We start from the raw sequence: 27,258 nt of genomic DNA on the forward strand, positions 1-27,258 counted from the left end.
AGTTAATAAAAGAAACTCAAACTCAAAAAACTGCATCCTGGACAGGATTTGAATTCAGTGGCTGGTTCACTCAATAGCCACAGGCTAAGAAGAGCTCTTTGACCCTTGTCGAAAGGAGCCTCTGGGCACATCTGAACTTTATATCTGCAAACAAAAAGGAGAAAGGAATCCCACTGAAATGTTGTCTGGTTGGTAAGGTGTTCCACAGCAATTTCCCTTTGTTTGCACCTTTTGCAAATACGGTTGCCAACTCTGGCTAGAGGAATTTGTGGAGACATAAGGGTGGCTAGATAAATTCCTGGAGACATAAGGGTGGTGAGGGTGAAGTTTGGGGAGAGGAAGGACTTTGACAGGATTGTGATGTTATAGTCTGTCCTCCAAGGCTGTCATTTCCTTCAGGGGAACTGATGTCTGTAAACTGGAGATCAGTTGTAACATCAGTTGTAATTCTGCGACAACTTCAGGCTCCATCTGGAAGTTGGTAACTATACACATAAAGACCTAGTTTAGCAAGACAGTTAAGACCATGAGCTAGAAGCTAGCAGTCCTAAAGAAAATCTTAACTCATAGTCCATGAATTTACTTGATGGTCTTACAAAACAACTCTAATTTTCATTTTATCAGCAGTGATATTACCAAAAAGATACTGGCCACCTGTAAGGAGGTGATGTCAGAACAGCAGAGTGAATGTTTTGGGCATTTAAGGCAGAGGAGGGGAACATTTGGCCCAAGGGCCATTTATGGCCCTCAAGATCACCTGGGCTGGCTCTCGGGGATTGCTGGGCTGAGCCGAGCCATGTGACAGCCCCCCTGAGGCCAGGCTAGCTGGCGAGGATTGTGGGGCCCAGCCACACTGTGCAGCAGCCTCCCTGGGGCCTGGCTGGCTGGCCAGGATTACTGTGGGGTCTGGAAAAGTCACTGTCACAGTTCAGGTAAGTTTTCCCCTCATTTATTTCCTTTTCTATTTCTTCCCCCCATTTCTTTGTTTTCCTTAATTCCCCTTTCTTCCCCCTTTTCTTTATTTTTCTTTCTTTCCATTTCTTCCCCCAATTTTTTATTTCCCTTTCTTTCCCTCTTTCTTTCCATTTCTTCCCCTCATTTCTTTCTTTCCCTTTCTTCCCCCATTTCATTTCCCTTTCTTCATTTCCATTTATTTCCCTTTCTTCTCCCATTTCTTTATTACCCTTTCTCCACTTCCCTCCCTCCTTCTCTCTCTCTGTGGAGCCTAAGTGGTGGGCATTGTGAAGGACTGCTGCTAGAGTATACGAGAGCCTTTAAAGGTCTGCTGGGAGCAGCTGCAGTTTCTGCATGAAGGGAGGGGGGGATGGGAACCAGCTATCACCAGTTCAATTTGCACTGGATTATCCCAGATGGTGTGGCCTAATGTGCTAATGAGTGTGTGACCTAATATGCTAATATTAGGGGATGTGGTCTGATATGCTAATGAGTTCCTGCTGGGCTTTTTCTACAAAAAACGCCCTGCAAATATGTAATAAAAGCATAATACTGGAAACCTACTGATTGCCAAGCATATCTGCATGCCTCCAGTCACTATCCTAATCACACCAAATGATCCATTGTCTACAGCCAAGCTCTACATTACAGCCACATCTACTCGGTCCCTCAGACAGAGTTCGATTCCACAGTCACTGATGCTCCATCTCTGGGCTTCTGCTTTCATTGGATCAAGCAATGGATTCCCCACCAGTTGCTGCATGGGTGAATTTGGACCTACGACTCCCTCCAATTTTCCCCACACCTTCCCAATCTAGTTTTTTAGAGATTAGGAAGGCACGGGGAGAACTGGAGGGAACCATGGGTCAAAATGTGCCTGCACAGCAACTGGCAGGGAATCGATTGCTTGATCTGAAGAAAGCAGAAGCCTGGGGGGCAGAGCAACAATGACTGAGAAATCTGTCAGAAATTCTCACCTACAGGATGTATAACAGACAGTCTTGAAATTATAATACTCACCTGATGTAGTAAGGAAACTGATCAACAAAGCCAGGATACCAAGAGATAACCTGCTATAGTATTAGCCCAAACAAAACAACAAAAGGACACTATTGGTGGTCACATACAGCTCTCAACTCAAAGCAGTTCAACACATCATTAACGACCTACAACCTATGCTGGACTATGATATTCCTCTCTTACAAGTGTCAAAAGGTAAATTGTTTCTTATTTACCTTAAACAACTTCTCACCCACCACAACTTCTCAAACATGGTCACAGACTCTGGGCCAAGGTCTGCAACAAACCAAGATGTCACCTCAGTGTCCCCATACTCTCTCTGACAACACAGTAACCAGACCTGACTATAGCTGCCATACCATCTCAGATTCATTCACTTGTTCATCTTCCAGTGTTAGATATGCCATCAAATGTTGGCAATGCCCTTCCACTCTCTACAAGAATGAACAGGAAAGTCCTGCAAAAGAATAAACGGACATAACTCCAACATTAAAAACTACAACACTTAAAAACCAGTGGGAGAACATTTTAATCTTCCAGGTCATTCCATTGCTGACCTAAGAGTGGGAGTCTCTTGTAATTTCAAGGGAAAATTACAATGTGATTACTGAATTTGAGTTGATTCACAAGTTCAGAACAATGGACCCCCCTCCAAGGCTAAATAGGGACATAAGATTATTATCTCAATACAGGTGCTAATGTTTTAGCCCCAAGTATCCCCCCCTTCCCTGGCTCAAATCAAGCTGCTTACCAATGAATTGTACTTTGCATCCTTTCCAACATTCTTTACAGCACCTCTCCCACTTTCAGATTAGAATAAGAGATCTTCATTTTTTACTCAAGTCTAAGGAAGGGAGCTCTGACTTTCAAAAACTTTGGTCTCTAAAGTGCTACTAGACTCAAATCTAACAAGAATAGGAAAAGATGAGGAAGAGGGCTTACTTTCTTCCCATTCTGGCTTAGTAAACTGTGGGTTGCTTCCCTTTGATAGTGTTTCTAGGAAGGCAAGAAAGGAGAACCCTTTCTTAGGGCATGAGTGAGGGATGGGAGATATGCCTGGCATTCTGCTGCCTGAGGTGAGAAATTGCTGAGGATTGTAGCAGCTGTGTTCCTCCCAGGCACTTTCTTAAGGTGAAAAGTTTATAGTTCTGCTGTGTGAGGAAGTGTGTGTGCATGCCTGTATTTGTGTGTAGGAGTGTAGCGCATCTTCCCCCTTGACAGTTCTGAGCAGAAAAACAAGAATGCTGAGGCTCTGCTACAAAGATTTCAACTGAATAATCAGGCAAACATTGCTGGAGAGTAAAACCATCTTTATACAGTCAGGCATGGTTTCCTATTGCCTCTGTCAGGTGATGCCAGAGCAACTCACCTCGATTCAGCCCAGCTCTCACCTCTGAAGTTGGTATTTGGAAGCCACCATTATGCCCTCCTTATGGCTCACTTTGCACTTGTAAATTTAACCACTGACCAATGGCATCTGTCAGTCTTGCAAGTAGACATTTCCCTAAACAGGACAGCTTTCTTTCCCAGCACTTTCCTCCACAATCAGCATGTCCTGCCTCTTGTTATTGGATAGTTAAGGGGGGATTACAGGTTGCATGAAAGTGACTATGTAATGAAACTGTGACTTGTTAAATTGTTAAAATGAACAGCAGCCTCAGTAAGCAATGATTTTAAGCTGGGGGAGAATAACCTGTGTGTATAACCTGTCTCCAATTACTTTACCCTCATACACATGTATTTGGAATCTTCTAAGAGAAAAGCAGCTGGGGAAATTGTTAGCAGGAAAGGGGTTGTTGGTTAAGCACTCCTCCACCCATTCCCTTCATTGAAATAACCCTTAGTTTCTTTCAGCTTTCAGCTATACATTTGTGAAATTTCCCCTTAAAACTACTCCCATTTGATATTTGACCTTGCTTGCTGAACCCCAGAAGATGGCCTCTTTCTGTCCACATGTAAGATGCATCAAGGTATTATGATTTGCCAGAAATCCATACTTAGTGGACTCAATTGTGTTTGCATTTCAACTAAATAGTCAACATGACACACATTTAGGGTTGCCACCACTGGTTTGAGAAATTCCTGGAAATTTGGGAGTGGTGCCTGGGAATGGAGGGAGCTCAACAGAGATGTGATGCCATAGAGACTGTCCTTAAAAACCACCGTTTTCTCTAGCAGAACTAATCTCTGTCGTCTGAAGATCAATTGTAATTCTAGGAGAACACCAAGCTCCATCTGAAGATTTGTAACACTACGCCCATTCCCCACTCAATTTTTATAAATAGCATAGAATAGTTAAGAACATAAGGACAAAAGAAGATCCCTGCTGGATTAGACCAGTGGTCCATCTAGCCTAACATCCTGTCCCGCACAATGGTCAACCAATTGTGCTGAAAGACCAACAAACAGGGGAGAGAGGCCAACATCTTTCCTTGATGCTGCTTCTTAGCATTGGTATTCTGAGATCTGCTGCCTGCAAACAGGGAGGCTAGTAGCCATTGATGGACCTATGGTCTTTGAATTTGTCTAACTCCTTTTAATGCTTCTGTGTTCGTTCATAGTCATCAATATGTCCACTGACAATTAATTGTACAATTTCAATACTTATTGCATACAGAAGTATTTCCTTTTTGTTCCGGTTTCCATCACCTTATATTTATCCAAGTTGAACTGTATTCACCATATTGCACATTCACTCAATTTAGAGAGATCTTATAGCTTTTCATAATCTGAATTGTTTTTCAACCTCCTAAATAAAGATATACAGCCATTACATTGCTCACTCCACAATTCTAAATCACTTATGAACAAATTAAATAGCACTGTTCCCAATACCGATCCACATAGAACCCAGCTGCTCACTTCTCTCTATTGTGAGAATTATCAATTTATTTCTACTCTCTGCTTCCTTTATTTCCCCCCCTAAATTTTAATAAGTTTATTTAGTAACTTACAAATATACAGAGTATGCTGCCAATATGCAAAGTATGCTTATCCGTCCAAACCTTAATACAACTATTTCAAAAAAATCTGAGGAATTACAAAATAAACACACAGAGAAAAAGATAATAAATAAAAAGAATACACAGGCTGTCAAACCATCGATAGAAAATCTGATAACTAGAAAAATTCCAATATAAACAGCATAATAATAATAATATAATAATAATAGCTGGATATATAATGTCAAAGTAAAGCCAAACTGGAAAGGTAAATATCATACTGAACCGTATCTGGATTAATTCTACCAACAGGAGCCTTGTTTATAAAAAGAAGACATTTCTGAATAAAAGAAGGTTTACCTGAGTCTGGTTGGGAAAAATTAAGATTAAATGTGAGTTTATCCAAAATAAAATAATCCCAAAGCTTCATGAGCCAAGTTTGCTTTGTAGGTGGAGTTGATTGTTTCATGCTACTGCAATAGCATGTCTTGCAGCAACTAGCATAAGGGAAATCAATTGAGTAGGTTTAGGAACAGAATAATGTTTCCATAAATTTGACATGGCCAATTCTGGAGTGGCAGATAAAGAAAAACCAGTTATAGAGGCTATTTCTGCACAAAAATGTGTCCAAAAAAGATGAATGGATGGACAGGATCACCAGAGGTGAAAAAACAAACCCAATCCCCCACAATTCTTGTGGCACCTGGGAGATACTGAAGAAGTAATGCGGGACAGCTAAATTGGAGTCAAGTACCAATGTACAGTCACTTTGTACGTTTGTATGTGAATGTTAAGGGCCCTAGATTTATAGATGTGAGAACTCCAAATCATATGCCATTGATCGTCCCTAAGAATGTGTTGCAAATCCACATGCCAGGCTTTTTGATAGTGTAACAATTGTGTGGGATAAGAAAAAAAAAATAGAAGTTTACAAATCTTAGAGATCAGGCCTTTGATGATCAAGTCATGATATAAAATTTCTTCAAAGTCTGACAACAATACCTGCATTTTTGTGCTAAAGCTCTAGGAAAGAATAAGGTGCCTAATTTGCAAGAATTCGAACCAGGAGAGCTGAATGCCATATTTGGCATCAAGAGTCGGTTTATCATAGAGTACTCCTTTTGGAAGTGATGTCAATGAAGCGAGTTATATCAGATCATCTCCACTGTGGGAAAGTAGTAGTAGAATTCAACGGTTGAAACCAGCTTTGGCCCATAAATGTGGTGAACAGAGATATTGGAGGAGTTAGATTTTTATAGCATCTATGCCACACCTGGAGTGCGGAAACAGTAAAAATATTAGGGTAGGAACTTGAAGAGAATTTAGTCGTTGCTTTCCATAATTCTTCCTGAAAAGACACGGGGGGCAAAGTAGGATGCTTCCATCTCTTTCCAGTCCATTTGATATGAGGAGCGGTATTGCTTAACTAGACCGGTTAAAATGATTGGTACAGAATAAGATTGGGGACCACCAAGCCCCCTTCTGACAGTGGGTGATGAAATGTAAAAAAGTTTAATCAAGGCCATTTAAATTGCCAGAGAAAGCAGTTTAAATAGAATTGCCAGGATTTCAGCATCGAGATTGGGACACATATTGGGACAACCCAAAAACAAAAAATGAATTTGGTTAGAACTATAGATTTAATTGTTTGAATTAACTCTAACAGTGATAAGAATTTATAATTCCAGGAGGAGAAGAGAGATTTTATAGTTTGCAAGATTTCTAGATGGTTAGCTTTGATGAGGTTTCGGAGATCAAGTGGGATGTGAATACCCAGGTATTTCCAAGATTTACAAACCCATTTATATTTGAATTGCTATTTAATATGCTGAGTGAGATTTTGTTTAATGTTTAGTGGGCAGAGAAGAGATTTGTCAAAGTTAATTTTAAATCCAGATATTTCTTCAAAGGCCAGTAAAAGAGAGTTAATACAAGGAAGAGAAACAGGAAGATTTGATAAATATGTAGCTATATCATCTGCAAACAGACTTAATTTGATTAGAAGCTATAGTGGAGCCCTGAAATGAAGGCTCCTGCCAGATTTTAGCTGCTAGGGGCTCAATTGCTATAGCAAATAATAAGGGGGATAGCAGACACCCCAGTGTGTGCCTTGTGATAAAGTAAGAGGTAAGGAGCTAGCATTGTTTATGCGTAAGATGGTGGTAGGATTAGAATAGAGTGATTCCATGACTTGGCTGATTTATCGCCAAAATTAAAAGTCTTTAAAACAGCATGTGAATAATTGGGCTCGACCGAATCGAAAGCCTTTTCGATGTCTAAAGAGTGTACAGGCATTTTGAATGGAATTGTGCTGGCAATAGTTAATGATGTTGAGAGTTTTTCTTATATCGTCTGTGAGGTCGCAGTCAGGAATAAATCCTGCTTGGTCAGGGCCTAAGTATTCAGAAATAAATTGATTCAGTCTATAAGTTAAAATACTGGTAAAAATTTTATAACCAGTATTTAATAAGGAAATGGGTTGATACGATTTTGGGTCAAGCAAATCTCTGTCTTTTTTATGAAGAACAATACTTTTAGCCATAGTCCATGAAGGGGGTATTAAACCAGTATTTAAAACATGATTAAACAAATCCAATAAATAGGGGGAAAGCAACTCAGAGTAAAATTCATAAAATTTGAATGTAAAACCATCAATGCCTGGAGATTTGCTAGATTTTAAAGATTTCATTACAGTTAAAAGTTCTGTAGCACCGAAATCTATAATTTATAATGGTTTAACTGTCTTTTTAATTTTAACTTAATTTATGAATGTAATTTTATCTATTTTAATTGTTTAATTGTTTTGTTGTAATGATTGCATTTTACCGTAATCATGGTGCATACCATGTTGTGTTAGCCGCTCTGAGCCTGCCTTTGGCGGGGGAGGGCGGGATATAAAAATAAATTTATTATTATTATTATTATTAATTCATCTAATGGGCATTCTAGATAATTACATTGTGATTCTGATAATGAATTTAAAGATTTGATTGATTTAAAAAAATTATTAATGGATTCAGTAGCAGGTTGATGTGATTTATATAAATTAGAGTAAGATAGATGGAACCTGTGCAATATTGACTTGATGGAGTTAAGCACGGAGCCCAACTGGTCTTTTATACCCATCACTCCTAGTTCTGAGATTTGGCGTTGAACCTTTCACATGAGTAATTGCAGAAATTTAGGTTCTTTATAGTGGTATGATTGTCTAAAATACAATAGTTTTCACTTTATTTTATGGGTTTAGAAAACCTCCAGGTTTTTTTTCATTCCTATCAGAGCTGCCTATAAATTTTGGAGGTGCAAGTGCGTTTATGTTTTTCCTCCAGAAGTTTGATGTTCTGAGACAAAGTTGCAACAAGTTGTTCATGTTGTTTTTTGTGAGCAGATGAAAGTGAAAGGATTTTGCCCCTAATAATGGCTTTGCAGGTGTTCCAGACCATATGGAGAGAGACATCATCTGTCAGATTGTGTTTGAGATAGTCCAGGATGTCAGATTCAATTTGTCCAACATGGTCCAGAACTGATCAGTTGTCACCTACCTTGATCAATTCTGGACCATGCGGTGGGGCATACAATAAGATGCAATATGTATGCCCTTGATTAGGACATAAGGTTGTAGAATAAGAGGTCTCAAGAATATCTTTAAGCCTTTATCAGTTCATTACATTTCTTTGTGGTCCAGCATTGGTCTATTGTTTTATTGTATTCTGTATTATGAGCCAATATGTGTACTTACTTTTCTGAAGAAGACCAGCCTAGGTTGAAACGTGTCAGATCAAGTTAAGTTAAGTGGGTTCCCATTGTGGTTTTATGATTGTACAAAGGATAGAGGCTAATTATGGGGCCCTAAATGGTTTTAGCTTTCTATAATAAATATATGTATGCTTGCTTATGATTTATTATACAGTTTGCTTTTAATGTGGTTTAATTGCGGTTTTATGATTTTACAAAGGATAGAGGCTAATTATGGGGCCCTAAATGGTTTTAGCTTTCTATAATAAATATATGTATGCTTGCTTATGATTTATTATACAGTTTGCTTTTAATGTTTGGCCCTTTAATTGCATATTAACCTTTTAGGTTTCTTACTCCAGTTTTTCGGTTAAGTTTCTTTCCCCTCCGTGTTTTTTTTCTCTCCCTCAGTTAGGTTGTTGCAAAGAGATTTAGAAAGGAATATATAATCAATTCTCGTATATGTGCGAAATCGAGCTGAATAATATGTAAAATCTCATTCAGTGTTATGTTGATATCTCCAGGCATCTACCAAGTTTAATGATTTGTTGTAGGGGAGAAAATTTAGGTTTAAAATTATTTAGGGATTTGGGGTAAGAATTAAGATTTTTTTGTCAATAAATTTATTCATGAGATAATTAAAATCCATACCTTCATAAAAAATACTGACCCTTCATAAAAAAAGTTTCAGTCTTGCCATTACCTCACGTATAAAGTCCAATTGACCAGAATTTGGTGTGTATATAGAAACTAAGGTTGTCAAGGATCCATTCAAAAGGCCTTTAACAAAGATGAATCTGCCTCGGTCATCTTTTTCTATGCTCTGGCATTGGAAATGAGTGTTTTTGGAGAGCAATATTGCAACGCCTCTGGCCCTGGAAGAGCCAGGAGTGTCAAATATCATCAGGAACCAGTTGGATTGAAGCAAGAGATTGAAACAAGAGATGGGTTTCCTGCAAGAAAGCAACGTTGAAATTCTGGGTTTTTTTAGATAAGAAAAGATGTTATTTCGGAGATGGGTTTCCTGCAAGAAAGCAATGTTGAAATTCTGGTTTTTTTAGATAAGAAAAATTGCATCTAGCCTTTTACTATTTATGCTATGACAATTCAAAGTGAGGATTTTTAGATCAGTAGCCATGGGGAAGGGTGGGGGGGAAGGAAAAGATAGGAAAAATCTAGAACTCTCTGAAAAAACAGTGGAAAAAGCCAAGGTGGGCAGTATTGCAGAGAGTGAGCGTAAGCTGTAACTGCAGCCTATTAAAAAAGCAAACAGTTAGAGGGGCTTCCCCAGCAAAATATGAGGTCAAATCAAGGAAGCTTAAAAAATAGGAATACCTCTTCCTAGGAAAAATACAGAGACTAGAAAATGGGTCTCAAAAAAGAACAGCACTGGGACTCCAATTGCTGTATAAAGAATTTTGTCAGAAAGAAAATATAGGGCATGGGTGAACAAACTTGCTTAATGGAAGAGCCACACAGTATAAATGTCAGATATTTGAGAGTTGCAAGAGATGAACATCGGATGTTTGAGAGCCGCAAAGAAGGAAGGAAGGAAGGCCTATGGAGGGAGGAGGGAGGGAGAGGTGAAAAGAAAGCAACCTTAACTTTAAATGCATTCTACACGCGATTTAAAGGAAAATGCTTTCTCCAAGATGGCCAATGTGATGGTGGGGGCTTCGAGAGCCACACAATATAAGAGCCACATATGGCTCCTGAGCCGCAGTTTGGCCACCCCTGATATCAAACCTGCCCTTTAAAACAGGAATTGACCATTTCCTTATTGCTAAATATAAGTACCCAGACTTCAAGAGGCTCTAAGAATCCAGAGATTTCAAAACCAAAAGATACCAAGTAGGTTTGTGCAGCAATTGCAATCCCAGCTCAGACTGGACAATAAACAGGCAAATATACAAAACTTACTGAGCAAAAAACCAGAACAAACAGTAACACAGTAACAGCCCCCCTCCCTAACCCACCCACTCTTCCTTCAGAGTGCATGAGTTGAGAGATAAGAAAAAGAAAGAAGAAAAGAAAAAGAGCCCCCTCACCTCGTTAAAGAAAACATATCAACATCAAAATGGCATGGATGACGGTGTATACCCCAGATTCCCTTCTGGGGCAGAGCAGAAGTTGCTCTACCTGCAAGCAATCCCATCCCAAAAGGAGGCAAAGAAATCTGATCCCCCCCTTTTGTCCCTTCTGTCCCATTTTCCATTTTAAGAGAGACAAAATGCAGAGAAATAATACAACACAGGCTTGTGTTTACACTCCAGCTTGCTAGCTGCAGACATCTGGAGAGAGATCTGATGAATGTACAGGTTGTTTATTGCCTTTCAGTGGAGAGGTGAAAGCCAGCTTGTGCTTTTGTGATTTTCGGTCCAAGTCCATAGGAACTTCCAGTTGCAGAGATTGTAGCAGGTAAGAACCTGCATCCATGTCCTCGATGGTCCATGTCTTTCCTTGATAGCGAACCAAAAGCTTGCCCGCAGGGAACCATCGGTATCTGATGTTGGCAACGGCAAGTTTCTGAGTGACTGGCTTAAGGGTGCTTCTTACGTGCAGAGTTTTTGCTGAAAGATCTGGGAAAACAGATCAATTTTTCCTTATAAAGCAGGCCACCTTTTTCACGAGCAAGGTCCATGATTGTTTTCTTGACTCTAATGTCGGTAACATCAATAATGATATCATGGGGGCCTCTTATCTTGGCTAATGTAGGGGGCCCAGTCGATAGACTCGGCTAATAAGAGGGGCAATGCCCTCTTCTAGCTGAATCACAGATGTGAGCCATGAGGCTAGGAAAGCAGATAGGTCTGTGAAGCCCTCTTCTTGGTCATCAAAACCACAAAGTTTTATATTCTGTTCATGGGATTTATTGTCTAAAAATAAAATCTTTTCGGTGGCCCATTTTTCAAAAGCCTGTAACTGTTGGATGGCATCTTGGTTGGCTAGCCCTGTGTTCATTGCCAAATTGGCTGTTTCAGCCACATCTTTTAAGATAAGTCGCATTGATTCAAGTCTGTCTGTCACAGATTTCAAAGCTGTATTAAAGGTAGCCATGAGTTCAGTTTTTATGGCAGAGATAGTGTCTTGGAAAACTTGCACAGTGAGGAGGTCGGCCTGAGGGAAAGTTGGTTGGTGCCGGCTGCCATTTTAGAATCCGATTGTGGCACAGTTACAGATTTCTCAGGCAGAAAGCCTGATTCAAAGTATTTTTAAGACTGTTAGGGCTGATGGAGACTGATCTGGAATGATGACAATTCAATTTGCTCATGTTCTGGAGAAAATAAAAGACAAGAGTCCATGTCGATGAGGGGGGAACTGGATGGTCAGGAGAGGAGTTGGGCTTCTACATGTCCACCGCCATGCGAGCCGACGCCACATCCCATCTGCTTCCTTTATTTAATCAATTTGTAAATACATAAGAGGATCTGTCCTCTTATTTCAAGACTTCTAAGCTTACTACAAAGTGTATGGTGAGGTGCGGTCAAAGGCCTTTTGGAAGTCTATGTATATAACATCTACTGGAGCACTATTTCCCGCATGCTTGAAACCTGTTCAAGGATCTCTATGAGATTAGTGAGGCAGAACTTCCCTTTGCAGAAGCCATGCTGATCTTCCCTCAGTGGACTTTGTTCAAGGTTCAAAGCAGAAAAATAATATCCTTTCTGAAATACGTTGCCCAAAGTGATTATTTCATGGCAAGGCTGGCCCTGAGGTATTCACATGGCCTCTGAAATTCTTTAGCATTACTTCATAAGTTACAAGCTTGCCATCCATCCATATATATATAAGCTGACTGTGGCTACTTGACAGAGTGGAATTGTGTGCATTCTGACAAGACACTCTTGACCTGGTTTATTATTCACACATTCCACAGAAATGAGACATGGCACAAAAAATAGCTCACAGGGCTAAGTGTAGGTCAAAGTATCAATCCTGACATATCCAAGCATGCTTTGCTGCCTCCAGAGATCAACATCTCTCTCTCTCTCTCTTTCTCCTCCCCCCCTCCAACTTCATTCCTTGCAATGTGTTTGGGTCTTGACTTGGGATAACTGCCATTATGTTACACAATAGTCATATAGCTATTATTATGTTATCAAAGAGGGAGACTTGATGACAATCCTAATATCCTACAAAATCTAATAATAGTTATTAGGAGACTAGTGACATCCATTCAGGATGTGGACAGTCAGGCCTTCTGCACGCCAGCTTAAATCTTGTTCAGATCTGAACGTTTGTATATTAGCATGTTAGGGCTACTCTCTTTCAACAGTGTGGAATGTCAAATCCAGATCAGAATGTTAACACATTCTTGAAAACTCGGGAAATGTGCTTCTAAGCATATATGGAGCATCTATCTCATCTCTCTCACCCCACTAAGGAGGATGTAATTGTTTTTGAAAAATAGAACTCCTGAGAGCTTCAGGCAGCTTCTGAGCATGTACAGTTAAGTATATGCATTTCCTTCCCTTCTGAGATTATGTATCTGAAAGTCAGAACCACTCCATGTAGCCTATGGGCAATTTAAGCAGAGGACTGTCTTTTATGTGGATCTAACAACAAGTTGACTGTAATTGAGCAATTTTGAGCATTGCAGCAAATTGACCTCATTCCAGCTTACTCCATGTGTGTCATGTCACACAGGATTATCTCATATGGTGAGTAATAAATGAGGCTAGGATTCCAAGCATGCCCCCTGGATATTACCATTCACATTTAAGACTTATGATTTCTCTTATCAGACTTCTTTTTGTGAAGGCAAGAGCAATACACAGAGAAATATCCGTTATGGAAATGGATTATGCCAGCATTAGATGCTACAGGATTCAGCAGTGGATAATCAAATCAACCACTGAATATTTGTTCTCTGTAATCAAATATACGTGAATATGGAGAAGAATCTGCATAAAGAAGGGGTTCCTGTAGGCCTAGAACTCAGTCAATGCTAGTGCATAGAGAAAGTGACCTGGAACCAAATCATGTCTTCTGTTCAATGAAATACTGGGCAGTGTTGGCTGGCTGGCAGCAGAGAAGGGGGTCCTGAAAGCAGGGACTGGCATCCCTACTGTAGCAGTTGGGTAGGTTTGTATTTCAGCCTAAGTCAAACCCACTGTTTTGCCAACCTGCAGACTGAAGATCTTAAAGTTACCAGGTGGGAGCATGGCAACACATCTGGACTGGGGGAAAGTGGCAGTGACCAGAGAGGAAGCAAAGACAGACTTAAAGATGGGGAGAGTGCAGTCTTTGCCAGGGCACACAGATATCCAAAACCATCCTTAGTACCAGCATCAGAAAAAAACCCCAACGTTTTGTATTATGCTAGTATAGTTACCTATTCTCTAAATTTTCTATTGCTCTAATGCAGAGGTGGCCAACGGTAGCTCTCCAGATGTTTTTGCCTATAACTCCCATCAGCCCCAGCCAGCATGGCCAATGGCTGGGGCTGATGGGAGTTGTAGGCAAAAACATCTGGAGAGCTACCGTTGGCCACCCCTGCTCTAATGTTAGCTCTGGTATAGCAGCAACTGACGCAGCAGAGGTCCAGCTTGTAGGGTACAGTCCAAGAGCACATAATACAACAACCTTGTTGAAACTAAGCAGGTCTTGATATGGCCAGTGTCTGGATGGGAGACTGCATAGGAACCTTGTGCACATCACCTTTGCTTCCATAATGGAAAAAAAGGCAGAATATGTAACGTAACAAATAAAAACTATTTGGCTCCCAGTCCCCACCCTGCCGCTCCCAAGGCTGCTCATGTACTGCCCCTTAGTTTCCATCCATACACGATGGAATCTTGGGTTATTAAAACAATGAAAGCTGGCATTCTGAAAGTTGGGGGAAACTGCCCAATATGCAGTCCTGTGTGTTCATGGAATGGCAGTAGACACACAGATATGAGAACTGTTAGTTGCTTTGGTTGTGGGAATTACTTTAACGCCAACCGTAATAAAGGAATCTGAATCTATTCAGTCAATGCAGAGTGTCTACAGAGTCTTTCTGTCAAGTACTCAGCTATAGCCTGAAAGATCCAAGAAATCACATAAAACAAGTGCTTTGTCTGGATTCATCCCAGCCAGAAACTCATTAAGAAGTGTATTTTTGTGAATATTTGACTGCACTTGTATATCATTTTTAAAAGTTTAATTAAAAAGGAAAAGAAAAGAAGAAGTACCCCAACACATCCAGCAGGAGGAGCCTGTAGACTGTGCCTAGCAGCTTCATCAGCCACACCAGCTCTGTAAGCAGCAGGTTTTCCTATTACTTTCTTTTCTTGTAATATTCTTCTTCTCCTTCCCCAGATTATATTTGGGGGACATTATACAAGAAGCCACCAGTTAAATGGACTTTTGAAGCCAACGCATTGCCTAAGAGTGCTAGAGAAGGACAGAAGCGTTTCTGAGGAAGCGGCTGAGGAGACAATGCAAACAGCTGTGTCTTCTGGAATGGAGGGACCATGGAAATGGTCCACGTTGACTCACCAGGGCTTTTTCCGCACTAACCTTGCTCCACGGCAGGCTTCCATTTCTGTTCAGAGCAAGCTAGCAATTCCGCACCAGATGCTCCGCACCATCATTTTGCTCTGGGGCAACCTGCGATTTGGCGCGCAGCAACGGAAACCTAAAAAAACATGTTTCCGTTGCTGCGCGCCAAATTGCGGGTTGCACCAGAGCAAAATGGTGGTGTGGAGCAGCTGGTGCGGAATTGCTAGCTTGCTTCAGACAGAAACGAAAGCCTGCCGCGGAGCAAGGTTAGTGCAGAAAAAGCCTAAACTGGAAAGGGAGGAAGAAGAGTTGCATTAATGAAGGAATCATATTGTGGGTGGGTGTGTCACACAACAACAATGTTGCTACTTGCACTGGCTCCACAATGCCCTTTGAGTACCATGCAGACTAGCACAGAGCTAGTGGGAGTCAACACATTTGCTGTATCACAGTTTTGCCTGCGCTATTTGTTTACCTTACAGCAGTTGATTCGAAGTATCACTAACAACTGTTTAACCTTTCTTGGCTGCATTTAAAGCATCAAGAGATCGGATCAGGATTAGCGTTGCTGAGCTAATAATTGTACTGGTCTGAATAGTGTTTTTTTCCCCTCCCTTGCTCTATGTCCAGAATTCCCTATCCTGTGTTTCTTTTCACCAGCACATCTGTGGTGTTCTATTATTGCATTAATGTGGTAGTTTTGAGGAACAGATTTAGCAGTTTGCATAATCAAATGCACAGGCACTCAAGGCTGATCTGATCAAGCTAAAAAGCACCACTTTACATGACAAATTTTGGACAAGCTGTCTTTAAAATAAGCTGACCCAGAAGTCAAAACTTGCAATTCTCAGGGTGCTGGCAGTAAAAGAGAAACATATCTAATAAATTGTGTAAGAGGACACTGCCATATTGGGAGTGTTCTGAGGCTGTGGCGAAGACCAGCTCATGGTCATGTCCGGCCAGGGGATCCCAGTGCTCTTGGGGCGGGGAAAGTATAGCAGTGGGAATAGACAGAAGTTGAAGGGAAGGAGACTGAGATAGGGAAATGCTTGCTCTCCTTTCAGTCTATCTCCCATCCCAATAGTAGCAGGTAGTGGGGCCAAGAGAAATTATTCCATCCCTGGTGTTGTGCAATACTGCAGTACTACAAGACTTTCTGCATGAGCAGGCAATGGACCTGTCTTGAGTGACTGAGACCTGGGTGCGAAATGGAGAGACAGTAGCTCTCTCTCAAATGGCTTCACCTGGGTACTCAGTCCTTCACCAGTCATGGACTAGCAGGCAAGGGGAGAGGTGGCACTATTCATACAGGAGAATAACTCCTTCCAGGTGCTCCCACCCCCAGTAATCACTGGCATAGAATGTACTGGCCTGTTATGGGATGTGGGGGAGAGGTTGGCCATCTGGCTGGTGTACTGACCACCTAACGCACCAGCCAGTGCCTTCCCTTCCGTTATGGAGGCTGTAGCAGGCTAGGCTTTTGGTCCTGGGCAATTTCAATGTCCATGACGATGGCGTGGACTCTGTACAGGCGATGGACCTGGTGTCATCCATGGCGACACTGGAGGTCTCCCAGTATGTAACGACTGCTACCCATCAGGCTGGGCACACGCTGGATTTGATCTTTGTGGGAGAGGTTACAGTGGACTGGATTACTGCTGAAGCAGTGCCATGATCAGACCACTAGGCCCTGAAGGCTTGAATGGTTTTGCCATCACAACCACAACCCTGTTTAGGCAGCAAGCATATTTTAGCTCGCCTGCGAAGCCAGATGGACCCTATGCGGCTTCAAATGGCTCTGTGGGATTCTTGGCCCCCTGGCAACTTGCTAGATCAGGGGTGTCAAACATTTGGTCTGGGGGCGGAATCAGGCCCTCGGAGGGCTCCTATCAGGCCCCCAATCAACTGGCTCTCATCTGCTTCCTTCTCCCTCTCTCTTGCTTCCATCTGTGTCACAGCTTGCTTTGCATGGCTTGTTCAATTACACAGGAGCAAAACCTCTATTTTCTCCATTGGCTGAGGCTCTTCCCTTGGGGAGGAAGAGGGGGAAGGAGAGCTTGCTTTGCCAAGTTATCACAATCACACAGCAGAGCTACTGAGCCAAGCCTCTCTTCCTTCTATTGGCAGAGGCTCCTCCCCCTCCTGGTCCCCGGGGAAAGAAGGAAAGAGCTTGAGCTTCCTTTGCCCCCTGGATCTCATGGGAGAAATTAAAGAAAGCACCTCTAAGACCAATGTGCTAATATTTTAAGCATGGTTTAAGTTTTTTAAAAAAATCTTTAATTGTATTTGTCTGTGTCCTTTATAAAGTTTATATCCCTACTATCTAATCTTAAATAGGTACACACATGACCCGATCTGACACGGCCTGGCCCGCCAACATCTCATATATATCAGATTCGGCCCGCATAATAAATGAGTTTGACACCCCTGTGCTAGATGAACTAGTGGAGATGTGGCATCAACAACTCTCCGCAGCCATCACCGAGATTACTCCCTGGTGCTGTCTTCGCCACCACTCACAGCTTGTGCGGTGGTACACCCCAGAACTGTGGCTGATGAAACAGCAGCTTAGACAGCTAGAAAGGCGATGGTGGCGATGGTGGCGTGCTTACGATGAGGCTACAAGAACATCTTATAGGCTTTTTATGATGGCAGTCAAGGCTGCAAAGAAGGTTTACTTTGCAACCCAGACTGTGTCTGTGAATTCTCGCCCGGCCCAATTATTTAGCACAACTTGGACCCTTACGAACTCGCCACAGAGCAAACCAAATGATAGGGAATTGGAGATTGACTGTGAGGCCTTTGCAAATTTTTTACAGATAAGGTCCTGTCACTCTGCCACGACCTCCCCACCAATTTTGATATAGTAAGTGAACTCGAGGCTCCGAGCACATCTTCTGGCTTGATCCTGGATCATTTCACTCCACTCAGCTTGGGGGAAGTCGACAAAGTCCTCTGTATTATGCGTCCCACTACCTGCAGTTTGGATCCGTGTCCATCCTGGCTGGTGTGTGCTTGCCGGACAGAACTGCAAATCCCATTGCAGGAGATTATCAACAAGTCCTTGACCGAAGGAACCTTTCCCACACCCCTTAAAGAGGCGGTGGTTCACCCTCTCCTCAAAAAAGCATCTCTGGACCCAGCAGTATTGGCAAACTACCGGCCGGTGTCCAGGGCTCATTTCCAGTGGGAATGCACAGGAACAACTGAGAGAAGAAACAAAGTATTTATTTATTTATTTATTTGTTTGTTTGTTTGTTTGTTTACTTATTTATTTATTATCTTATAAGGCAGCAGCACATGGTGAAGTTCTCTGTGCCTGTCTCTGCTCCAGCTCTGCTTCTCTTGCAGTTAGCTGGAGCTTCATAGGCTACATTATTGGCTCTTCAAAGGAAGTATAGGCTCTTTGGAAATCTGGCACCACCCCCTCAGCCCTGCAAGGGGAGAGGTTGAGGCCTTGCTTGGAGTTACTGCCTATCTGGTGATCCTGCTGGACTGGCTACTGCTTGGTAAGTGATGGGGAGAGGGGATGGACTTCTTTGGATGGGGGAGGGTGGTCTTCACCGCACACTACAAGGCAAGCCTTGGCCTTGCTTGCCCTGCTTGACTGGGTGCACTTGACATCGAGGGAAGGGCAGCTGTGGGGGGCAGTGATCTCTGGCCTCCATTGTAGGCCCGGCCTGACTTGCCATATTCGGCAGGGTGCACTTGCCCTTGAGAGAAGGCTGGCAGCGGAGGAGGTACGTGATCTCTGGCCTTCATTGCAGGCCCAGCCTGACTTGCCTTGTTTAGCTGGGTGCACTTGCCCTCTAGAGAAGGGTGGGGGGGGGTGATCTCTGGCCTTCATTGCAGGCCCAGCCCGGCCTGGCTTGCCTTGCTCAGCTTGGTGTACTTGCCCTCTAAGGAAGGGTGGGGGTAGGGGTGGGTGATCTCTGGCCTTAATTGCAAGCCTGACCTGGCTTCCCTTACTTGGCTGGGTGCACTTCCCCTTGAGGGAAGGGCAGCTGCAGGAGGGGGGGGGTGATCTTTGGCCTTCATTGCAGGCCCGGCCTGGCTTGCCTTGCTCGGCTGGGTGCACTTGCCCTTGAGGGAAGAGGGGTGGGGGGTGATCTCTGGCCTTCATTGCAGGCCCAGCCTGGCTTGCTTTGCTCAGCTGGGTGCACTTGCCCTCGGGGGAGGAGCACTCCTCTGCTGAAGGCAAGTACATTGGGCCACCACAGTAGAACGCGGCTGGGGCCTGCCTTGTCAAGTGAGCATTGGCGGAGGCAGCATTGGGGGGGGGGGGCGCCTTCATCCTACACCTTTCCAAGTGAGCAGACAGCTCAAGGGGGGGGTGGTCTTTCACCTTTTGGGGAGGGCGCAGGAGAGTTCCCTGGCCATGCAAGAACTGCCCAGCCATCCTGGGCTACTGGGTGAATGGGAGTCTTCTGTTGGAGGTGGGGGGCTCTATTTCTTCTTATCTCACCCCTCTCTCTCTTAGCAAAGAAGCCAGCCTCTGGGTCTTTCCTGGAGGTTTCTCCACTAATCAGGTCAGTTCCCCAGGGGAGAGGACTGAGGGCTTTCCCTTCACACACTGTTTGGAGGAAGTGGGCTGCCCTTTCTCTCCAAGAGATTGGTCTCTTTCTCCCACACCCCAGGAGGCAGCCTCCAGGACTTTCCTGGAGATTTCCTCCACAAATCAGGTTCAGTTCTCCAGGAGAGAGGATAGAGGGCTTTCCCCTCCTTTATGGAGGAAGTGGGCTGCACTGTCTCTCCAAGAGATAGAACGGGAAGGGCATATACTGCCGTTCAGCATAGGGTACCCAGACTTACAAGACAGCTGTTGAAGCAATGTGAAATGGTAAAGCAGAAACAATAAAATGAACTGGAATAAAACACTGTGATCATCAATATGAGAAAAGGGCAGTCTAAAATAGCCCAGTCTTGTTACTGGGAAAATAAAATTACAGAAACAAGAATAAAATCAATGTAAGGCCTTTTACTGGACCAATCAAATTAGTGCAAAATAAAATTAACGATGAAAAAATGGTGTAAGCCAGAAAGTGGCAAGTCCCAGTCACTACTAAAAAACTTTCCAGAAAAGGGTTGGTTTCAAGAGCTCCTGCAAACTTAGCAGGCAGATAATTTTGTATTATTTTGTAGTCAAACATCAGCCAAAGGGCAAAAATGTTTTCAGTCTGCAATATTTGAAATATATTAATATGTACACATTAGCAATTACATAACAGGTATCTTCTGGCACTTAAAAAAAATTGTACTAGCATACTGTCTAGACTAGAGCACACTTTATCCAATGCATGAAGTGGTTCAGCTATATTTGTGTACAGGGGCAGTCTTAGCCAATGGGAAACAGGGACAGCTGCCCAGGGCATCACACTTAAGGGGCAACCCTATGAATGTTATGGGCCTTTATCTTTTGTTTCCTTTTTCCTGGAAATTCACATATAAAGGCCTGACTAGTGAGGGTAGGGTTGCCAATCTCCAGGTGGGGGCAGGGGATCCCCTGGTTTGGAGGCCTTCCCCCCACTTCAGGGTCATTGGAAAGCAGGGGGAGGGGAGGAAAATGTCTGCTGGGAACTCTATTATTCCCTATGGAGATTTATTCCCATAGAAAATCATGGAAAATTGATCTGCGGGTATCTGGGGCTCTGGGGGGGGTCTGTTTTTTTGGGTAGAGGCACCAAATTTTCAGTATAGTATCTAGTGCCTCTCCCCCCAAAATCCCCCAAGTTTCAAAAAGATTGGACCAGGGGGTCCAATTCTATGAGCCCCAAAAGAAGGTGTGCTGTCCCTTTAAATGTGAGGGCCAGAACTCCCTTTGGAGTTCAATTATGCTTGTCACAGCCTTGATCTTGGCTCCACCCCTAATGTCTCCTGGCTCCACCCCAAAAGTCTCCTGGCTCCACCCCCAAAGTCCCCAGATATTTCTTGAATTGAACTTGGCAACCCTAAGTGAGGGTCCACTGCATCTGACAAAGTGGGCTTTAGTCCATAGAATTGAATCCTGTTAATTGTTAAGGGGCCACTAGTTTCTAGTTATTTTTGCTGTAACAGAGTAGTGCATATATTTATTTAGAAATTAATAACAATGATGGATTCCCACTGTCTAATGCAAATGACTGCCAACTCCTTATGTGTATAGCAAAGGTCTAGCCAATATAGAAGAGACAGCCTGAAGCTGGCTAAGATGTGCCAACTGACAACTTTTAATAGTTTTCTTTAAAAGTTTTAAAAACAGTCCCCTTCTCAGATCGTTCTGAGATTTTAAGTGAAGTGCCTTTCAAGCAATAGACATATTGCAAACAAAACACAAATGCTGCAGCTCCAGAGTTTAATGGGAAGAAAGCCAGTCTTGAAGCATGATATGCCTCTTATAAAAGCAGGAGTGTTTGCATACTCAGTTAAGAGTATGCTTCCTGCTTCCTTGTTTGCCAAGTTCAAGGAAAACAAAATACATTCAACTTTTCACACACTTATTATTAATAGGAATATGGGACTGGAGCAGCTGCGGCTGTTCACAATTTGCAGCACTGAGCCAGACAATGCTGGGATTCCCTACCTGGTTTTGGAGTAGAACAGTTCTGGCCCCATCATGCCTGTGACCCTCTTGTACCAGCCCATCAAGTAGGGTTGCCAAGTCCAATTCAAGAAATATCTGGGGGCTTTCGGGGTGGAGCCAGGAGACTCTGGGGGTGGAGCCAGGAGACTCTGGGGGTGGAGCCAGGAGCAAGGTTGTGACAAGCATAATTGAATTCCAAAGGAAATTCTGGCCATCACATTTAAAGGGACTGCACACCTTTTAAATGTCTTCCCTCCATTGGAAATAATGAAGGATAGAGGCATCTGCTTTTGAGGCTCCTAGAATTGGACCCCCCGGTCCAATCCTTTTGAAACTTGGAGAGTATTTTAAGGGAAGGCATTGGATGCTATGCTGAAAATTTGGTGCTTCTACCTCAAAAAACAGCCGCTTCGAGCCCCAGATAACCGTGGATCAATTCTCCATTATACCCTATGGGAATTGGTCTCCATAGGGAATAATGGAATACCCAGCAGACATTTCCCTCTCTCCCCCCCCCCGCCCTCGTTTTCCAATGACCCTGAAGCAAGGGGAGGACCTCCAAACCAGGGGATCCCCTGCCCCCACCTGGAGATTATGAGTAAACCAAAAATGAGAATCACGGTAGGAAGTAGCAAGAGAAAGCACAAGGCTTCCACGATTACCAGCCTCAATAATTAACAAATTCCAAGAAGCTATCAAAATTAATATAATATATACTGAAAATTAGCAAAATTCAATGCACTCATTTAAACAGAACAGAACAGTTCAGAAAACCATCAGAAATAAAGTCCAGCTCATAAGCAATCCAATGCTATCTTTTTGTCCAGAAATCTGATGGTGAGAAGGTGGATGATGTCCCAACAGTCCAAATTTGATTTGCACAGCAGCCAGCCGTCCAGTTATTGCAACAAGGCTGCACTAATGTCATTGTTTCGCAGTTGCTTCTTCAAGCTGCATAATTTAAAACATGGACATCAATAACATAATATAATTTAAAAGCCTGGAAAATATATACGTACATGCAGAAATAATACCTTCACAAATCCATTACAGATAGCAGGTAAGAACGCCAAATATTCTCTCAGTTCACTTTGTAGCAAATAAATGCAAACCAATAAGGACAAAGAACCCACTTATATATATCCTGTAACTGGAGTATTTTGTTTTGTGTATACGGATATAGACTGAGGCCAATATGATATTTCTTTAAGGAACACTTAATGAATCACACCTGGGGGTATATGTGGTTTACTTCTTTAAACTAAAAGCTCTATCCCTATTTCTGGCCCAAATGGAGGTCTTCAGTGATCCTTGCGCTCCTTCTTGCCACCTTCCCAGTCCTTAGTCAGTGCTAAACTGAGTTCTCTTCAGCAGCCAGTTCTCAATTCTTTCCTCTCAACCGGAGCAATCCAATGAAATCCGTTTGAGCAGCCTGTCACTGAAAGGTTCTCTGGCTCTGTAAGGCAGGGTCCCCAGTGCCCAGGCTGTGGACTGGTACCAGTCTGTGGCTTGTTAGCAACCACGCCGCGGAGTGAGACAGAGTTGCCGCATCACCTGGGACCTGGGCGGACAAAAGTGGGAGCGAGGCAGAGCAGCCCCGCCACCCCTTCCGCCTGCCCAGAACTGGGTGGAGGAAAAAGGTAGTGCAGGCTCGCTCTGAAGCACCACCTCTTTCATCTGCCTGGGTCCCAGGCAGGCAAGCAGGACAGTGGGCAGTGGCCTTTGTTTACCCCTCATTTAAAGACCCCCAGGGGGGCAGGGATGGGGCATAGGGGGCAACTTGGGTGGCAAAACCCCTAGCACTCCCACCAGTCCATGGAAACATTGGGCGTTTTCCCACAGAGCTTACCTCGGAGCGACGTCCCTCTTCACCGCGTAGCGTCTGCGTGGATTTCCCACCAACTGCTCCGCATAACCAGGAAGTGCCGCGGCTTTTGCATCGCTAACGTAAACTGGTTTTTAGCAGTTTACATCTGCGACGCAAAAGGTCCGGCACTTCCTGGTTATGTGGAGCAGTTGGTGGGAAATCCATGCAGACGCTGCGTGGTGAAGAGGGACGTCGCTCCGAGGTAAGCTCTGTGGGAAAACGCCCACTGTCTTCCACGAAACTGGTCCCTGGTTGGGAGCCACTGCTGTAAGGCATTAACCCTTCACAGTCCTTCACATGTTTAAGCATAGTTATGAGCTTTTAAAGCACAGTCTGTTGCAGAAGCCAGCAGCCTTTCCCCAGGGATCACCTCCTGACTGTTATTTAGAACCGCATTGCTTATACATTTCCATTTGGCTGCCAGTGCTAATAGCCATTGATTGATCTTTCTTCCAGAAATGAATCTAATCCACTTTTAAAACAACCTGTGGCAATCACCACATTGTGTGACAGCAAATTCTACAAGTTAATTATATATTGTGTGAAGGAGAACTTTCTTTTGCCTTGCCCAAATATATTGTCAGTAAAGTGCATCAACTGACAGCAAGTTCTAGAAGAGGGTGAAAAATTATCTTTCTCTGCTTACTCCACACCATGCATAACTTTATAGCCATCCATCTCACACTTTTTAATACATTAAAATGCTTTGGGGTTTTTTCTCCTAAGGAAGGTAGACCTTTTTCTTCGTTTGGGGCTTATCCTTTTCTGCATCGTTTATAGCTGTATGATACCAGTTTTTACATGGGGGGGGGGTGGGGGTGGTGGTAATGATGACAATGGCCAGGGCTGTAAGTGGCAAGGTTGCCATCCTCCAGGTGGGACCCGAGGAACACCCAGAATTACAAGGGATCTTCAGAGAGCTGGGTTCTCTGGGAGAAAATGGTTGCTTTGGAGGGTGAACTCTATCGCATTGTACCCTGTTGAGGTCATCCATGCCTAACCCCTACCCTCCCTCGGATCCACCCCTAAATCTCTAGGAATTTCTCAACCCAGAGTTGCAACCCTAACATGCAGTATTACAAATATGGAAGCACCAAGGATTTATAAATAGGTATTATAACATTGGGAGGGACAGCAGTATGGCACAGCCTGATCTCTGCAAATCTCAGAAGTTAAGCAGGGTGAGTACTTGGATGAGACCACCAAGGGAAGACTGCGGAGGAAGGTGATGGCTAACCACCCCTGCTTCACACTTAACTTGAAGGCCCCTTGCTGGGGTCACCAGAAGTCGGCTGCAACTTAACTAGGGTTGCCAATCCCCAGGTGGAAAAAAGGCAAAAAGCCTCCACGTAAACCAGCCTCAAACCAATTTACAAAATAAGTTTTTTTTTATCAAGCACTAATAAATTATTTCAAATTAGACATATCACTATTAGTGCATACAAACAAGAACGTCTGCACCTCCCAGTTCCCAAAGTCTCTTTCTAATGCTATCAAAGCCATTTCTTCAGGTATGAGGGTCAGGAGGAAGCATCCAAATAAGTATTCTGAAAAGAGTTCAGTGCTCCAGTTGAAGAATTCTTGAGTTCAATGCAACTTGGCGGTAATATCACACAATGAGGCTGTACTTATATACTCGTTTCACATAAGCTTTGACGAGCTTCATACAATCCAATCCTCACACTTCATATTCAGGGCAGTCTATACATTGTATTGAAGTGAAATGTCTGCTGGGAACTCCATTATTCCCTATGGAGACTGATTCTCATAGCTTATAATGGTAAATTGATCTTTAGGTCGCTGGGGGAGGCTGTTTTTTGGGGTAGATGCACCACATTTGCAGCAAAGCATCCAGTGCCTCTCTTCAAAACACCCTACAGGTTTCAAAAAGATTGGACCAGGGGGTCCAATTCTATGAGCCCTCAAAGAAGGTGCCCCTATCCTTCATTATCTCCAATGGAGGGAAGGCATTTAAAAGGTGTGTAGTCCCTTTAAATGTGATGGCCAGAACTCCCTTTGGAGTTCAATTGTGCTTTTCACAACCTGGCTCCTGGCTCCACCCCCAAAGTCCCCAGATATTTCTTGAATTGGGACTTGGCAACCATAGACTTAACAACACTTCACACACACATTATAACACCAGTTATTTCAATTTTGAAATCAATGGGCTTAGGCTGGAATAGTTCTGCATAGGACTGTGCTGCTGATTCACCAGTTCGGCTACCTTATTACTCTCTTTTGGCTCCAGATCATTAAGAATAAGTTGAACTGAATAGCTACCAACAGAAATCTTTGGGGGATCCTCCTGCTTCCTTCCTTCTTTTGTGAAAACTTCATTCTGCTTCCTAGCTTTACCCAGATATTAATACATTAAAAGGAGCTGACTTTTATTTCTTGACTGCTGAATTTACTTAAAAGCCTATGGTGAGGGACTGTGAAAAGTGTTCCAGAAGTCTGCGTTTATCACTGCTATCTACATGCTAATTACACTATGGAAGAATTCTAAAAAAAAACTGGTGAGGCAGCACTTTCCTTTGCAGAAACTTTATGTTGATTATTCCTTAGTAAAGGGATTGAGGTACAAATCAGGAAGTCTCTGGTTTAAACCCTGCCTCTTCCATGAGCTCACTAGCATTACCATCCTAAACAGAGTTGCACCTTTCTAAATCCGTTAACCTGTGAAGGGTGTAACTCTATTTAGGACAGCACTTTGTGGTTGTGGTCAAGCCATTCTCTGCAATACTGGCCTGCCTTATCTAAAAGAGGAGTTGTAAGAATTAAAACAAAAAATACATGTGAAAGTGCAATACAAAGAATTATTCTTTTATATGTTTAATCTAGTTGAAATGTTTTCCATCAGTTTATCTGCAGTGGAAGTCTGGCTCTGATGGAAAACATTTCAACTAGATTAAACATATAAAAGAATAATTCTTTGTATATTTGTATTTATATTGCACTTTCACATGTATTTTTGTTTTAATTCTTACAACAACTCTGGCTCTGGCTCCTCCTGTCCTTCCTTTGATTCTTTTACCCCAAATGAGGTTACCCTCCAATCCATCAGTGAATTTTTGTGAGAAGTTGCATAGCTTTGTTTTACATGCAGGCTCCAGGCTTACCTAGAGCTCAGTCTGTGAGTCTGTGGGCTCATGGGTGGAGGGGGGATGTCATTGAGCATGATGGGGGTCATCTTCAGCCATCTGCACAGTTGAATGGCTTTCCTGAGGGATTCTACAGAAGTGTGACCCTCAGAGTCTCACTTCCCTGGCCAGCCAATCAGGCAGTAGTCTGGTATGAATGGGGTTTTGTTGGTGGATCATAGGGGCTGAGTCTTCCCTCTGGTTAGGCTTGCCAGCCCTCAGGTCCTGGCAGAGATCTCCTGGTTTTGCAGGAAGCCCTGCCCCAACAGCCATGATATGCCTTTCCATCTCTACAGGTTTAGAAACTTGCAAACTGCTTGTGATTTGGAAGGGGTGTGTGTGCCTTTAAATCTCAGTGAGACTTAAGCTGGGGCGGGGTGAGCAGGCAGAGCCATGTGGCTCTTCCCAGTGAGCAAGAGAGGAAGAGAGAGAGCCCTCTGTTTGTTCTGCATTCCTTTCGGAAGTCATTTGCATAGTTAAAAGGATAGTAAAGCGTTAACTAGAACCTGTCTATGGAATGGAGGAAAACCCACCCCCTAGACTGCTCTGCTCAGT

The sequence above is a fragment of the Heteronotia binoei genome, chromosome 21 (assembly GCF_032191835.1).
Source record: "Heteronotia binoei isolate CCM8104 ecotype False Entrance Well chromosome 21, APGP_CSIRO_Hbin_v1, whole genome shotgun sequence".
Classification (NCBI taxonomy): Eukaryota; Metazoa; Chordata; class Lepidosauria; order Squamata; family Gekkonidae; genus Heteronotia; species Heteronotia binoei.